The sequence below is a fragment of the Mesocricetus auratus genome, unplaced genomic scaffold, assembly GCF_017639785.1.
Source record: "Mesocricetus auratus isolate SY011 unplaced genomic scaffold, BCM_Maur_2.0 Super-Scaffold_100001, whole genome shotgun sequence".
Classification (NCBI taxonomy): Eukaryota; Metazoa; Chordata; class Mammalia; order Rodentia; family Cricetidae; genus Mesocricetus; species Mesocricetus auratus.
The window spans coordinates 16,541,434-16,555,986 of record NW_024429187.1 but is presented as its reverse complement, the minus strand read 5'-3'; the positions used below and the strand labels follow the sequence as shown (position 1 = coordinate 16,555,986).

General features: G+C 46.2%; 1 protein-coding gene across 1 annotated transcript in view; it reads left to right on the top strand.

The window, feature by feature from the left end:
- Tmtc1 (transmembrane O-mannosyltransferase targeting cadherins 1) overlaps positions 1 to 14,553 on the top strand; it is a 227,211-nt gene that overhangs the window by 39,802 nt on the left and 172,856 nt on the right. The gene's annotated exons all lie outside the window — the stretch shown is intronic.

Genomic DNA, 14,553 nt, shown 5'->3' with positions numbered 1-14,553 from the left:
TTACTGGGTAGGGGAGATACTTACACATCCTACTGTCACTCCAAGTCTGTCACAGTGTCTGTGGCCATGCTCAAAGTTAGCAAGTGTGGGAGCCCGGGCTGGAACTGGGCTGGGCCACTTAGACCTATGCCCTCTCTACCACTTGTCAGGCTTTGAGTGCAGGATCCCGGTGACCTCCGTCATCACTGCTCTGGGTTTGGAAAGATTCATGCAGTCGTCTGTAGGTCCACCCATGAGAAATGGGTGAGAGTTAGGTTACATGCTTTCTGTAGACGACACTCTGTTTTTCCCTTGAGGACACCCATGTTGTAGAAGCAGGCCACATTCTTATCTGGTCAGCATGATTGTAAGGAAAGTTCACTTTCCCTCCTGGATAAGGAAGGCTGCCATGTGTCATCTGTCTGAGTGAAAAATCTGTTAGTAAAATGGGTTTAGAAAGCTCTGAGTAATACTTTTTTGTTAAGGGAAACCTTTTCCTTGAGAGTAGCCTTCCCGCCAGCCTGGTTCTAGAGCCGCATCAGTCCCAAATAAACACATAGGAGGCTATATTAATTATGAAGCTGTTGGCCTTGCTTGTTTCTTACTGGCTAGCTCTGACTTAAGTAATTACCCCATAATTGTTAATCTAAGTATTTCTCTTACCGGAGAATAGTTCCGGGCTTCCGACCCTATGGCGTTACATGTTGACTCTCCTGTGTTTCTCCTTCCCAGAATCCTCCTGGACTCCTAGCCCCACCTATCTAGATTCCTATTGGCCAGACAGTCTTTATTGACAAGTGCACAGGACTTCCCCCAACACTTTTTGTCAGATGCGATTGGGTAAAGCCACTGAGTCTGGAGAGGCAATGGCATCCTGCCTCTTAAGATCTCTGGCTCTGTGGACAGGAAATTAAACCTCAGTTCCTTCAGATGCTCTCTGTTACCCTAAAAGTAACATGCCAGATTGGCTATCAGGACCAAGAGCATCTGTACCGAACATCAAGAACAAGAAAACATGCCTGGCAGCCCATGCTCTTCTGCTATTCAGCAGACACCTGCATCCTTACTGTTAGTGTCCTCACTCGCTTTAACTGCCAACTTGATACAGCCTAGAGTCAGCCCAAGATGGAAGGAGTCGATCACTTTGGCCTGTAGGCATGTGCACAGGGAATTGTTTGAACTATTAATTGATGTAGGAGGACCTAGCCCTGTGGGAGTGGGACCATTCCCTACTACCGGGTCCTGAGCTGGGTAAAGAAAGGTGTCACAGGCCTCTGAGGGAACTGGTGTTCAGCAGAGTTCCAGCACGGTCTGCCCTAAGTTCTGGCCCTGACTTGATGTGTAAGCCAGACAATCCGTTTCTTCTCCCCGAGCTGCTGTTGGTCAGAGAGTTTTTTTTATCACAGCAGCAAAAGGAGCCTAGCACAGTTCTGCTGTGTCGCGATTGCCGCGGGTCTCTGAACACCAGCGTGCAGTGTGAGTGGTGAACCTGTCCTGTGGGGCAGGAAGAGAGATTGTGTGTGGGTTTTCTGTTCTGGTTTAACTTCTAGGATATATATCTCACGCTTTGGTAAGAGGCTGGCAAAGGCTCAATTGAGAGCTGTCATATAAAGTGTCGTTTTCAGAAGTTTGCTAAGGGCCCACGCCCTGGAATCAGATCACAGTTGGCTAGTAGAACCGTTTACTGAACCGCTGTCTGTGAAAAGCTTTGTGTGACGGAAAAACTCCGGCGTCTCAAAGACATCAAATACACACAGGCTCACACACACTCGCCTATGTGTGCACAGAGGCATACCTTCCCTTTCACGTTAGGAAGTTCAGAGAGTGCTAAAATAAGTCGCGTCTTTGTTCTTCATGTATACACGCAGTCGACTCCATCGACAGGCCACAGTGGCCGCAATAGGCACCGAACACAGTGGTTTCTTGTACTGATCCTCTGCAGGAGTTCCTTTTCCTTGACACCCAGTGAAGTCATTCTCTCTCGTGACACACCCTGCTCCTCTTGTGCATGCTGAGACATTGTTTTTAGTGCTAAGAACATGGAGTTAATAATGATAGTGACCAATCAATGTGTGTGTGTGTGTGTGTGTGTGTGTGTGTGTGTGTGTGTGGTGTATACAACTTAGTGTAGAGATTAGAGGAAACTTGTAGGAATATGCTTTCTCCTTCCACCATGTGGGTCTTGTGGTTGAACTCAGGTTGTCAGGTGTGGTACCAAGTGCCGTAACCTGTTGCACCACCTCATAGTCCCTGAATTCATTTACTATCAAACGGCTTTAAACCTGTTTATATCTAGGATGCTATCACTTGGGCTCAGAATGATCTAATACCCTTTTCTGATCATAGTCCTATAGGTCCCCAGAGTCTTCACAGCTTGTTGGTTTTTTTTGTTTGTTTGTTTTTGTTTTTTTTTTTTGCTTTTTTTAGTGTAGTGTATTACTTGGACTTTTCTGGGCCCTTACACTGATGATTGGGCCTCAGGCAAGCTGATAAATTCTAGTTTGGAGGGAGGAAGTAGTTTATTATTGCAGCCATCTGTTCTCTTGTGGAGAAGGACATGGTTTGTAGGAGAGACTGAGTGAGTGGTTGGGAAGGAAATGCTGAAAAATGTGTCTTTGTTTACATTTTTTGTTGTTGTTGTTTGAGATAGTTTCTCCTTATGTAGCAAAGGCTGGCAGGAGACCTACGACGTAGCCCAGGCTGTCCTTGGACTTGAGGTACCCATGAAGTTGGTTCAGTGCAGTCAGGTTACCCTGAACTACCCCTCCCCTCCAGAGCCACATCCTGCCTGACAGACAAATACAGTTTCTCCTTTCTTCTGAGAAGCAATGCTTGTAAAATGTTCAGCAGATCAAAGGGTTCCTTCTTCCTCGATGGGGAATGATCTGTTGTAAAAATGTTTTGGGGCTGAGAGTTCTTTGTGACAGGTGCCTAAACTCAGTCACCAGTTTAAGTAAAGGACTCTTTTTTTTTTTTTTTGTTCTCATATGCATGGTGGTCTGTAACTTCCTTAAGTGCACTAAGACACTCCTGCCTTGGCCTGCCTTGGCCTCCTGAATGTTGCTATTACAGGCAAGCACCACCATGCCCACCCAGCAAGAAATTTGGCATAAAATAACTTTTTTTTTTCGAGACAGGGTTTCTCAGTGCGACTTTGAAGCCTGTCCTGGAACTTGCTCTGTAGACCAGGCTGGTCTCGAATTCACAGAGATCTGCCTGCCTCTGCTTCCCGGGTGCTGGGATTAAAGTCGTGCACCACCATCCCCCAGCTAAAATAACTTTTGTTTTTTAAAAATAAACAAAAATCTTATTTAAAAATAACCCGATGGTATCATGGCTACAAGGCTCATTTAACATGAACTGTGTGTTTGCAGAGAGTATGAATTTAAAGTTTTTACTGACTCTAAAGTAATTTCTCTCAAATATGGAATTCACCAGAAAACAAAATCATTTTCTTCTGTAGCCAGAGAGGAAGAACACAGGTGGATTTTTCCTCCGAACCGTTTCCTGCCTGTGAACTGAGAATGGGTAGGACTGGCAAGTAGACCCTGTGTGGGATGCAGCAGAGAGTGTGCCTGGACACATTCCCCCAGAGCTGGTTGACTTCCTGTTCTACCTTGGGCTGGGCTCAGCTTAGCACTGGGCGGCTTCAACAGAGCCTCGGCTGGCTTTGTAAGACTCAGCACAGAAAGCCTCTCCCCCCCCCCATACTTCACACACTCAGGAGGCAGAGCTCCTTTAATTTGTGGGAGCTGTGGGCGCTTTGGGAGGGGCTGGCAGTCCCGACTTCATTCTGCAGTGCCACGATTGGCTTCTGCTTTTCCCGTGTCCCCTGCGAACTGTAGTCACAGACTGATCAGTTCCATCCCTTCTCAGCCTACAGCCATCACGTTAGGTGTCTGATTCCAAGTGGAGACACGGGGACATATGTTGAAGGAGACAGCCACCCGAGGTGCAGGCATTTCTGGTTGGCACTCAGACCCGTCACCATCCCAACGGGATCTTGGAAGAGGTCTCAGGTTGTCTGCTTTTCTAGGAGCCCAACAGACACCATCTGGAATATGCAGCGTCTGGCTTCTGTGGTTCAGAGCGTGGCAGCTGTGACTTCAAGGCCACCAACCAGCTCTCTCTTCCAGTCCTGCCGAGCTTGGAGAGAGATCTCGGGGTGTTGCTGGCAATTTGCTGCTATTTGCTCTTTTAGTCAATGCCTTTGTCATCTAGCTGATTTTTTCTCCCCCTTAATTTCTCTTTTGCAGTGTAGCCCATGGCATGATTGTAATAAAAAGCAGTATTCATTCATTGTGACAATATGAACACTCAAGGAGGTGTGTAAATGTTCTTCTGTGAGATATTATTCTGTGCCAGGTCATACGTTATTGTGGCTTCAGACATTTCTTTGGGATTTGCAGTGTGTTGATTTCACAGCTGCCCAACATGTGTTTTGATCAGGTACCATGTATGGCATGACACCATCAAGATGGCCAAATCTTAAAATGACACACAGCTTGAAAGGAACAAAACTTCAGGAAGTGCGTTGAAGGTTGGTTTGTCTAATGGAAGTAAAGCAGAATTGTGGAAATGCAAATGATTTGGAAATTCTCTCATGATGGGGAGTAATTGATGAGACCATGATGAAATTACAGGCATTATGGTAGTGCCTATGTGTGGATAGCATCCACCTGACAGGCATTAAATACAGCTTGGAGCTGTGCTTCTTACCAAAGCCTGTGAGGGAGGCAATGGACTCCCAAAGCAGTGTCCTGGGTTTGGCGTGCCTGGTCTGCTAGGTGTGTGAGTAGCTGAAGATCACTTCAACTCTGTTTACTCCTGTGTCAAACACTCTGGCCCTGGTACTTGCCTCCCGGGGTCAGGGTGAGAAGAAATGAGTTAATATGAAATGAGCTTAGACAAACTTTGAATTGAGATTTTTCACAGGTGTTAAAATCCTGTGCACATTATTTTATGTCAAAAAACTGGTGTGAAGAAAAGAGTGTTTGGAAACCCCCACCCCCCCTTTTTTTTGTTCATAACCATCACTTTTCCTTTGTTATACTTAAAAGGGGAAGTAGTTATTTAGTCTTGGTTTGACTTATTTATAGTGTTTGGCAGCGTTCTTTTTACACATTTGCAATATGCTAGAAGGAAATAGAATATGAAAGACAACATTCCTGTAGTCGTGGTGGGAGGTTGTCCATGTTTAACAGGGGAGTAGATGCCTGTGATTGTATTTCATTAACTGATGCGAGCTGTCCTCTTTAGAGTTCCAGACATTCTTGCTACTCTTAGCTTCTGAGATTATTGACTTAAAAATACGTAGCCAAAGCTAGAGCCTTGGACTCCTGAGTGTTGGGGTCACTGGTGTTGTGATGTCCAGCTTAGCTAGAAATGTTGTTGCGTTTAGGGTTATGGCAGAATAAAATGCCACTTTCACAAACAAACCAGGGTGGAAATACAGTAACAAAGACTTGATACGTGAATTTTTAAAATAGATGACGTAATAACCTTAGGAAAATGTGCTTCACATATGGGTTTCTGAATTTTTCATGTTTTTCACCTCACTCAAACCACAGTCTATGTTCTCTCTGTAAGGTGAGGGTGCATATTGATTTCAAAATCACCCAAGATACTGACTCCACAAGAGGCCAAAGCATTGCAGATTTGCCTTTAATGATTTAGCCTGCACAACTATTGCTAAAGTGTTTAAAAGAATGTAAGTATTGACTTTTAGGGGATAAAGGCAATTAATACAGCATAATTGAAAAAATTTTAAAACAATCAGCCAGAGCTCTGTAGAAGAGAAAACTAATGTGTGTGTTTTGTGTTAGAGTTCAGTATGTCCCGGATATATTGTAGTAAGTAACTGGTATCTTGGTTCTTGAGTGGTGTGGAGTGTGTTGTCACCAACAATTAAATCTTATAATAGAGGTTTTTTTTTCATTCTGTGTATTTGGTTCTGGGTGAGCTCTCTTGGTGGTGGAATGCAGCTTTGGAAAGGAATGAGTTATCTGCAATATGTGATGATGAAAAACTTTGGTTGGAAAAATGATCTTGCTTGGACAGACCCAGGAGAGACTGGGTTTTCCCCAGTAGCTGCCGCCTCCATTCTCTGCAGCTGTAAAGGACAGTAAACTGATAAGGCACTTGTATCCTTATCACTTGTATTATAGTGGGTGGCTCAGAACAGAACGTCTTGAGTGTGAACACTCATTATTGCGTTGCCCAAATTGTTTACGAAAGTCAGGAACATTGTGGACCGTGATGAGTGTTTGAATTTTGTTTTGTTTTGCCTTTTGTTATTGGAAGAACAAGTTGTTTCCAGATCTTCCTGGAGCTGCAGATAAAGAAAGGAGAGGTTGGGTGTTCTTCCCCTGGCTTCCAATGTACAGTTGCTGACCTCTCTGGATCTTGGTCTGGTCTCCTTCCTGGGTCTTTTTTTTTTTTTTTTTTTTTGCCAGAGACGCCAAAGTGGTATCATTACAAGTGTGAGACACCACACCTGGTTTCATACTTGTGTTTCATTTAGTTATTTGTGCATATGTGTCTACCACAGTCCACATGTGGAGGGTGACAGTGTGGGAGTCATCTCTCTCTCCCCACCGTGTTCTGTGTTCTACCTTGATTCAGGGTGGATGGGCTGGGCTGGGCTGGGCCGTGTGGTTTGGCATTTCCTCTTGGATCTGCTCTCCTAGATTTTTCCTGAGGCCTCAGGGTCAGTTTTCCTCTGCTCTTTAATTACCACCCTTTGCCCCTTGTGATACTGGAAACTCAAGCCGGAGGCCGATCCGGAAGTGAGTTCCACAGCGGCTCTTGTGAGCGTCGGAGCAGATGCGAGGAAATCTTTCTGCTGTGTTCAATTTGCCATTTCCCCCTCATTTACTTTTCTATTCTCGACTCATATACTGCCTGGGTCTTTGAAACTTAGGTCAAATATATTGATGGAAAATGTCAACATTATGAAGATTAACTTCTAAAGATTAAATGCACTGCCTCCAGTCCTCCTAGTTGTCCTTACAGGGCCGGTCAGATCACGGATTCATTGGAATAATGCACGTTTATTATACACGCACAGCAAGCACGGGTCTTAAGGATCATTTACAGAAAGGATTCGTGTGGATTTTTATATTGAGCCTGGTTTCTGGACACCGTGACCATTGGGTCAGTGCACGTACTTATTTGCTTTGCCTTCTGAGAACTTCCTGGCATCTCATTTGATTATTTATTTAAATATATAGTTTTAACTTTTCACTTTTAGTGCATTTTATTATTTTATGTGTGTGTGCGTGCATGTGGGTGCACACCCCAGAACCCACTCACGTGAGGTCGAATTGCGACTTGTGGAAAACTGTCTTCTTCCACCACCATGTATGGAGGTCAAACTCATGTTGTCAAGCTTGGCAGCAAAGCTCCATAACTCACCGAAGTCTTGCCGGCTGCCCTTCCCTTTCAAAGACTGCATTATTTGAGTATTGCATTCTACTCTCATATTATCCCCCCTCTCAGTCGAACTTCATGTACAAGATGAGCCGGGACTACTATGTCCCCGATTCATTCTCGACAAAGAAAGTAGTTGGCCCAGCCTGGGGCTAGCTTCCATGGAGGTGGGGAACCATGCAAACAAAGGGTGGGAAACACAAGGGTAGGATTAGGAAGTACGCCCAAGAGGTCACCTTGGCATCCTGAGAAGTCTGGCTCCAGCTGACTTTGTTGCGATGAGACAGTGAGCTTGGAGGTGGCATGGTCCCTCCAGACTGAAAGCATAGTGTGGGCAGTTCAGCTCAGAGGTGGTGGAGGTTTTTCTGGAGGAAGCGACACTCAGGTACCCCGACCCTGCTTAGACGGAGCTGCGTGCTGTGTGAGCTTGTCTGGCTTAGATTTCTCTCCAGCAGAGCCCGAGCGCAAGACTTTGAGTTTTCAGAATGTCTTAGCAATAGTTCCAGACTTTTTGAAACCATGACTGAATTTTGTCTAATATTTTCTTTTAAGGTTGTATCAAGTGTATATGTGTACTATATTTATGTAAAAGCATCGTTGATTTGTTGAGATAGGGCCTTACCATGTAGCTAAGGCTAGCCTTAAACTCGCTACGTAGCCTGTGCTGGCATCAAAATGGAAGTGACTCCCCTGCCCTCACTTGTTCTTAGAGGTTTGTAATTTTGCAGAATGTTCATATTTAAGAGAAGCTGACAGGACCCTTGGGAGAGAGAATTTTTCCTGGCCCTCAGCAAGAGACAGCTGTGGTTAGTTTTAAAAGTCACCTTGTCACAACCTAGCGTCACCTCAGAAGAGAGGCAATTGCCTAGATCAAATTGGCCTCTGTGCATGTCTGTAGGGGGTTGTCTTGATTATTAATTAAAGTAAAAAGACCCAGCTCACCCTGGGGTGACACCGTTCCCTAGTCAAGGAGCCCTAAAGTGTATCAGACAGGAGAAAACTAGATGCAGGCAGTAGGGGAGTGTTCATCTCCCACTGTTTTCAAATGTGGCTGTAGCTGCTTCTAGTCCCTGCCTTGATTTCCTTCAGTGAGGTACTGTGATTGTAAGCCTAGTAGTCCCTTCCTTTCTGTACATTGCTTTTTGTCAGACTGTCAGTCATAGCAACAGAAACTATAACAGGGGCAGAGAGTATCATTTATTCCACCTCTTCATTGAGTTAAATCCTCTCGATTCATGGCTGTCTTCCAAAGAGCATGATCGTCAGAACCCAATAGGCTGCTAACCCCTTCCTGTTATATTTAACTTATAATTTTGATTCCTGGTTTCTGCTTAAAAACCCTTATTTCTTCTTATGATCGTTGTGTCTGGGCAGCTGTTGTATTTCAAACTGGGACAGGTCATTACTTTCCTAAGTGGCAGTGAAGTGAGTGGTTGTGATTTTTCTGGCTTGATTGATCAGGAGCTCTGGGATCCGATATTGACTGGGTTTTCCATAGTGACAGGGGAAGTGCACCAGTGTCCGATGTCCAGTGGCAGCTGCTACCCGCTGTCCTGTGGCCAAGACAAATCTGACTGAATCTTTGTGTCAGGTTCTGGCTTTCAGAACTCAAGGTTGAAGCAGTTTAATGGCCATGCAAGGAAAATGGTATGCTGTCCCGAAGGGCCCCACAGACGCAATTTTTTTCAGAGGTCTCTCTGGAATTTTCTTCCAGGCTCACATGTAGCGGCAGAGGGTCACAGCGTGCTCAGTGGCTCACGGAGCCCAGAGTCACACCAAAGTGATTTAAAGGAGATTTCTCATTTAGCAGCAGTAGAGGTTGCATTAGCTGATTTCTAGAGTTCTTCAAGAGAAAGACTGGTGTTGGTGGTTCTTATAGATGGCATGCCACCTGCTCCTTATGTGAAGATACCCAGTCTCTTCCACAGTTGGAGGCGGCAGAGGATGGATTGAATTGTTTTATACCCCGGGCTCTACTTTTCAATGTCTTGAGGGTTTGGACTTGTTATCCATCATCTTCCTATCACTTTAGGTAAAAATGACCAGGAGGGAAATGTCTTTTACATGGCTTGACACACACCCCCCCTCCAACTGTCACCAAACCCTTGGGACATATGTCCTCAAATGAAAGGCAGAGTCTCATGCTAGGCTCTTCATGTGGTTGTGTCATTTGTGCAAATCTCTGCCTAGTTATCCTTACTTTGATAGATCCGCAGCCAGACTATCCAAGGTGTTCGCTGCTACTGAATCCCAGACTTAAATCTCTTGTGTGTCTCCCGGATTCACCACTGTTCTACGTGGACCAAGAAGATCCCAGGGGCCAGAGACTGTGTACCTTGTACAGCAGTGAACAGCTAGCGAGTGGGCAGTCTTGGATTCGAATTCATACCTGTTTGTTCACTTGTCCAGGATTATTCACCTGTCCAGAGTTAGCAGTATTTTTCTGCAAATCATTTATGAGCAACTTCTAGAAAAGCCTATCACGGGGAAAGCCGATACTCATTGTGGGTCTTGATCTACTGCCAACGTTTGGCTGCTTAGGGACCTAAATGGCAGCCCCCTGAGTGGAAGCTCTGCTTTCCTCGTTAGTGTCAAGGTAGGTGAGTAGCTGAGACGCGTCTGTGCAGAGCCCCTGGCTACACACTCTGTGCAAGACCCTTCACCGTAAAGTATTGGGTGGGGCACTTCACATTTTTTGAAAGCTCTTCAGGGCAGTGTGCACCAGCCACTCAGGAACAGACGCAGCCCAGTCTACTCTTCCTTCTGAACCTTGTGCCAGAAGGTCATTTTGCCCTGCTGTGGAATCTCGGGAGTGGCATTTTTCTGGTGACGGCTTGTGGGGCTCAGTGGGGCTCACTCCCTGTGGGTATGGAAGTGTTCCATGTGGGCACAAACCATGCTTCTCATCACCAAGTTACAGCGTTCATTTGTAAGGCAAGATGACGAAAACGAAAGGCTGCCATTCCGTCTCTGCCTGAGAAATTAAAAAAATTGAGAATATGTGGAATAGTATCATAGACTTCAATGTTCATGTTTAATCACTCTCTCCATTCTCTCTCTCTCTCTCTTTCTCTCTTCCTTTCTTTCTTTCTCTCTCTCTCCCTCCCTCCCTTCCTTCCTTCCTTTCTCTCTCTCCATCCCTCCCTCCCTCTCTCTTTCTCTCTCTCCCTTCCTTCCTTCCTTTCTTTCTTTCTCTCTCTCCCTTCCTTCCTTCCTTCTTTCCTTCCTTCCTTCCTTCCTTCCTTCCTTCCTTTCTCTCTTTCTCTAAGTGATAAAATAGTAGAGGACAGAAAGGGTCTGCCTCACCACTGCTTTATTCTCGGTCCCTTCCCAGCTCCTTAGGGTTGGGGGCTGAGTGGGGTTTCTATAAGAGGATGCTCACCTGGGCCTCATCCTCCCCATCAGCAAAGCTTCAGTGTCTGGTAAATCTGGTCCTGCAGTGGAATGGGTCAGAGGTGCGTGTAGCCCGGGGGAAAGTGTGTTCTCAGTTCTTGTCTGGTCCTTCAGGCTGCGATGGACCTGAGGGACGGCTTCCTTTGAATCTTAATAACCTAGAGAGATCTAGTTTCCAGCAGTTGTAAACAACACAAAGCTGACTCAGACTTACCATCGTCTCTCCCGCTTCCAGTCACCTAAGCACCTGCTGTACAGTGGCTGCAAAGCGTTGCTCTCCTTGCTATCTAGTGTCAAAAACACGGGAGCCAGCAGTGACTCTCAGCAGGACTCGCCCTGCCCTATCAGAGTTCTCCTGGCAATTGCAGTCAGCTTTCTCCACGTCTGCCGATGTGGTTCCTATACCTTCACTGGCATTCATTCAGCACCAGCTGGATGATGAGGTCATAGTTTTCTTATTGGATATGATACGGAACTCCAAAATAGAGTCCCTTCTAGACAATATGGAGTGATACACACACAAATTCATACACACTCATACGCGCGTGCACACACACACACACACACACCCATGCACATACATGCAACACTCTCTTACATACACACATACACATGCTTTAAGAACTTTCCACAGATACACTCGTGGGACCCTCACGTGACTCTCCTGCTGCCTTGGTTTGAAAATTGCAGACTCCATCATGGAGATCTAGGAAGGGTAGTTAGCAGTGTTCCCTGAAGACCTCTGATAGAGACCCCTGAGCCCCTCCCTGCTCTCTGCCCTGTAAAAAGCTTCCTAAAGCACACCTTGTCAGTATAAGGGTGGACCTTCTGAGTAGGTGTCCTGGGCTGGGTCTCTGCTTCCCTGACCCAGGCACCTTCACTCAGGGGCTGAATGGAAACATGGTTGGAATATGACTCAGTGTCTAAAACCATTAGATATTTTTAGCCTGGAAGAAGCTGGTACTTATAATGGAAGTCAAACACTGTCAGAAAGCAAACTCGAAACAGAAACAAAGAGCAGCAATAACAAGAGTGATCTTATTCAAAAGATCCACAGATTATGTTTACAAGGAGCCTGCACAGCCCCAGAGCCCCCCAGGCTCCCCTTCATCACTGAGAACTGGTTTCCTGTCACGACTTCTGTTCTGCAAAACAAAACAAGAAAACCAAAGCTCCACATTACCAAAACTAAAGAGGAATGTAAAAACCTTGGCCTGTGGATGTGCCTTATTAGAGGACTTGGTGTGTGTGTGTGTGTGTGTGTGTGTGTGTGTAATTTATCTGTTAGGCTAGGTTGGCTGGCTGGAGAGCTCCAGGGATCCTCCTGTCTCTACCCCCTTGGTGCGGGGATTATAAATCTACTACCATGCCTGGCTTTTTTACATAGGTTCTGGAGTTTGAACTCATGTCCTCATGTTTGCATCACAAGTACTTTACCTACTGAACCGTCTTCCTGGCTAAAGGTGGTGTATTCTTAAAGTCCTTTCCTGAGCATTTTTTACAGCAACATGGATAGTTCTGTTCGGCTCGTATAACTCTCAGTGTAACCTGTGACCACCAGCTTATTTGCACCTGTCTGAATGCTGCGGCAGCTCAGAGGGTATGACAAGTGTCAGAAATACAGGGAGAAGGATGGCCTGGGGTCAAAGGCAGAGGTCAGGGGTCATCTGTGTGGGAATGCTTGCATCTCCTAGGGCCCACCGGAGCGCATCAGGGCACGCAGCTGTTCTTCAGATTGGTAAAGGCAGGTGTTCCGAAAGGAATAAACTGTCTGTGTGGACATCACCTTTGTGTTTTCCTGCGGGTTGAGAGAAATACAGGCATGACAAAGACAACAGCACTATTGCATTAGGAAAGGACTGGAGTCTGTATGTTAAGAGTACACACGCTTACGTGCGTATAGTCTGTACATTTTCATGTGTGCGTGGGTGCTCATCAGCGTATGTGTGTGCACGCGGAGGGCAGAGGTCAACCTCAGCCGTTCTCTCCCGGGTGCTGTCCCTCTTGGTTTTCTTTTGGGACAGTCTCTCTCTCTCTCTGACCTGGGCCTTGCCAAGAGGGCTCAGCTAGCTGGCAGTGAGCTCCAAGGATCCTCCTGTCTCTCTCCGCCTTCCCAGCTCTGGGATTAAAAGCACAGAACGTGGTTGGCTTTACAGAGAAGTTGAACACCTGGCCCTCGGGCCTGAGCAGCAAGCACTTGACTGACCGAGCTGTCTCCCAGCCCTCAGGCTCACAGTTTAATGGGTGAGCCTATCAAGAAAGCAAAGCAGATGCTGCAGCATGGTTTTCCGGAAGCTCTGTTCTGGAGCTGGAATGAAAGCACACAGGATCACCGTGCTGTGGAAGGCACGGAAGCTCGGCTGGTGCATTTGGAGCAGAAGCAAAGCCATCCCCCCCACACACACACACAGCAAGTGTTAGGTGTAAGTCTTCAAAGGAAAATAAGTAAACAACTCCAGTGTATTAATGTGCTACGGAGACTGTCATGGTAGAAAAAAAAAAGTCGCCTTGGGTTGTCAAAATAAAGGAACAAGAAGTTCCCACATAAGAACAACAGAGCAAACAGAACAGCGTTGAAACAGGCAACGTGAGAGTGTGGCATACTGAGTGCAGAATTATTGATGGCACAGAAACCGAGAGGGACGAGAAGAGTCAGGAAGAGGCTGGTGAGAAATTCAAGCTCACGGGGAGGCGTAGAGCTAGCCAGATCGTAAATGTGTCTAGTCTCATCTAGACGGCAAGGGGAGGTGGGACATAAGCGGAAGATGGGAATCATTAGCATGAGTTGATTCTGGGAGAAGAGGAGACATGTTGTGTGGAGAAGCAGGGACCCCGGCTGGACACTGTGGCCCGCCCGTTCCATGGGAATAGCTGGCTTGATTTGTGCTAAGCTTTGTGGCGAGAATTTCCCAGGTTAATGCTCAAAGGTCCCTGTTTGAGATGGATCCGGTTATTATCAGCATTTCACGGAGTTGCTCATCAAGCTAGGAAGCAGTGAGGGCCACAGTTTAGGGTAGCATCGAATACTGATCGATGGAGCCTGCGTTTGGTGTCTGTAGGTGGTTTGGTTTCAGGTCCAGCTTACACCCTTATGACCCCATGTCTTCCGTACTGCAAAGAGTTTGCTCCAGCCCAGTGACTAGCCCCTGAAATGTGCCTACATTCCTGATGTCATGGTTTTTCCTTTCTCCTCTGCCTTGGTACCACCACCTCAGCCACTCTCAATGATCTTTATGCGGTCGCTCCTTTAAGCCTGCCCGCCCCCATCTTGGCATTGGGAATGAACCCCAGAGGTGTGCCTGGCAAGTTAACTAGGTAGGCAAGCCCTTTGCCACGGAGCCATAGCCCAGCCCTCTGAAGCCACGTTTGGCTGAGCACTGGTGTAGTTCAGGTCCCATCTCCTCCTAAGATGAAACTGCATTATCATCGGTCCATGCCTGCCGTGTATTTGTAGCTTGCAGCGTGTGTATCCTTTGTATGAAGGATTTTAGCATCTTTGCAGTGTATCCCAACGGTGCTTAATGCCGCATTATACACACCGTTTACATTTCTTTTTTTATATTCAATTGACTGACCTCAGGAAGGGAATAGTCTAATCGAAAGATGTAATCACAACCCGTATCCCAGTTCTATGGAAATTGGAATAAAGTTGTCCAAATGTTGTAATAGGGAAAAAGAAGAGAACCACAAGGAAATAATAGCTAAGGAAAATGGTATAGTAAGAGAAAGAATATTCTGGAACCACATGGG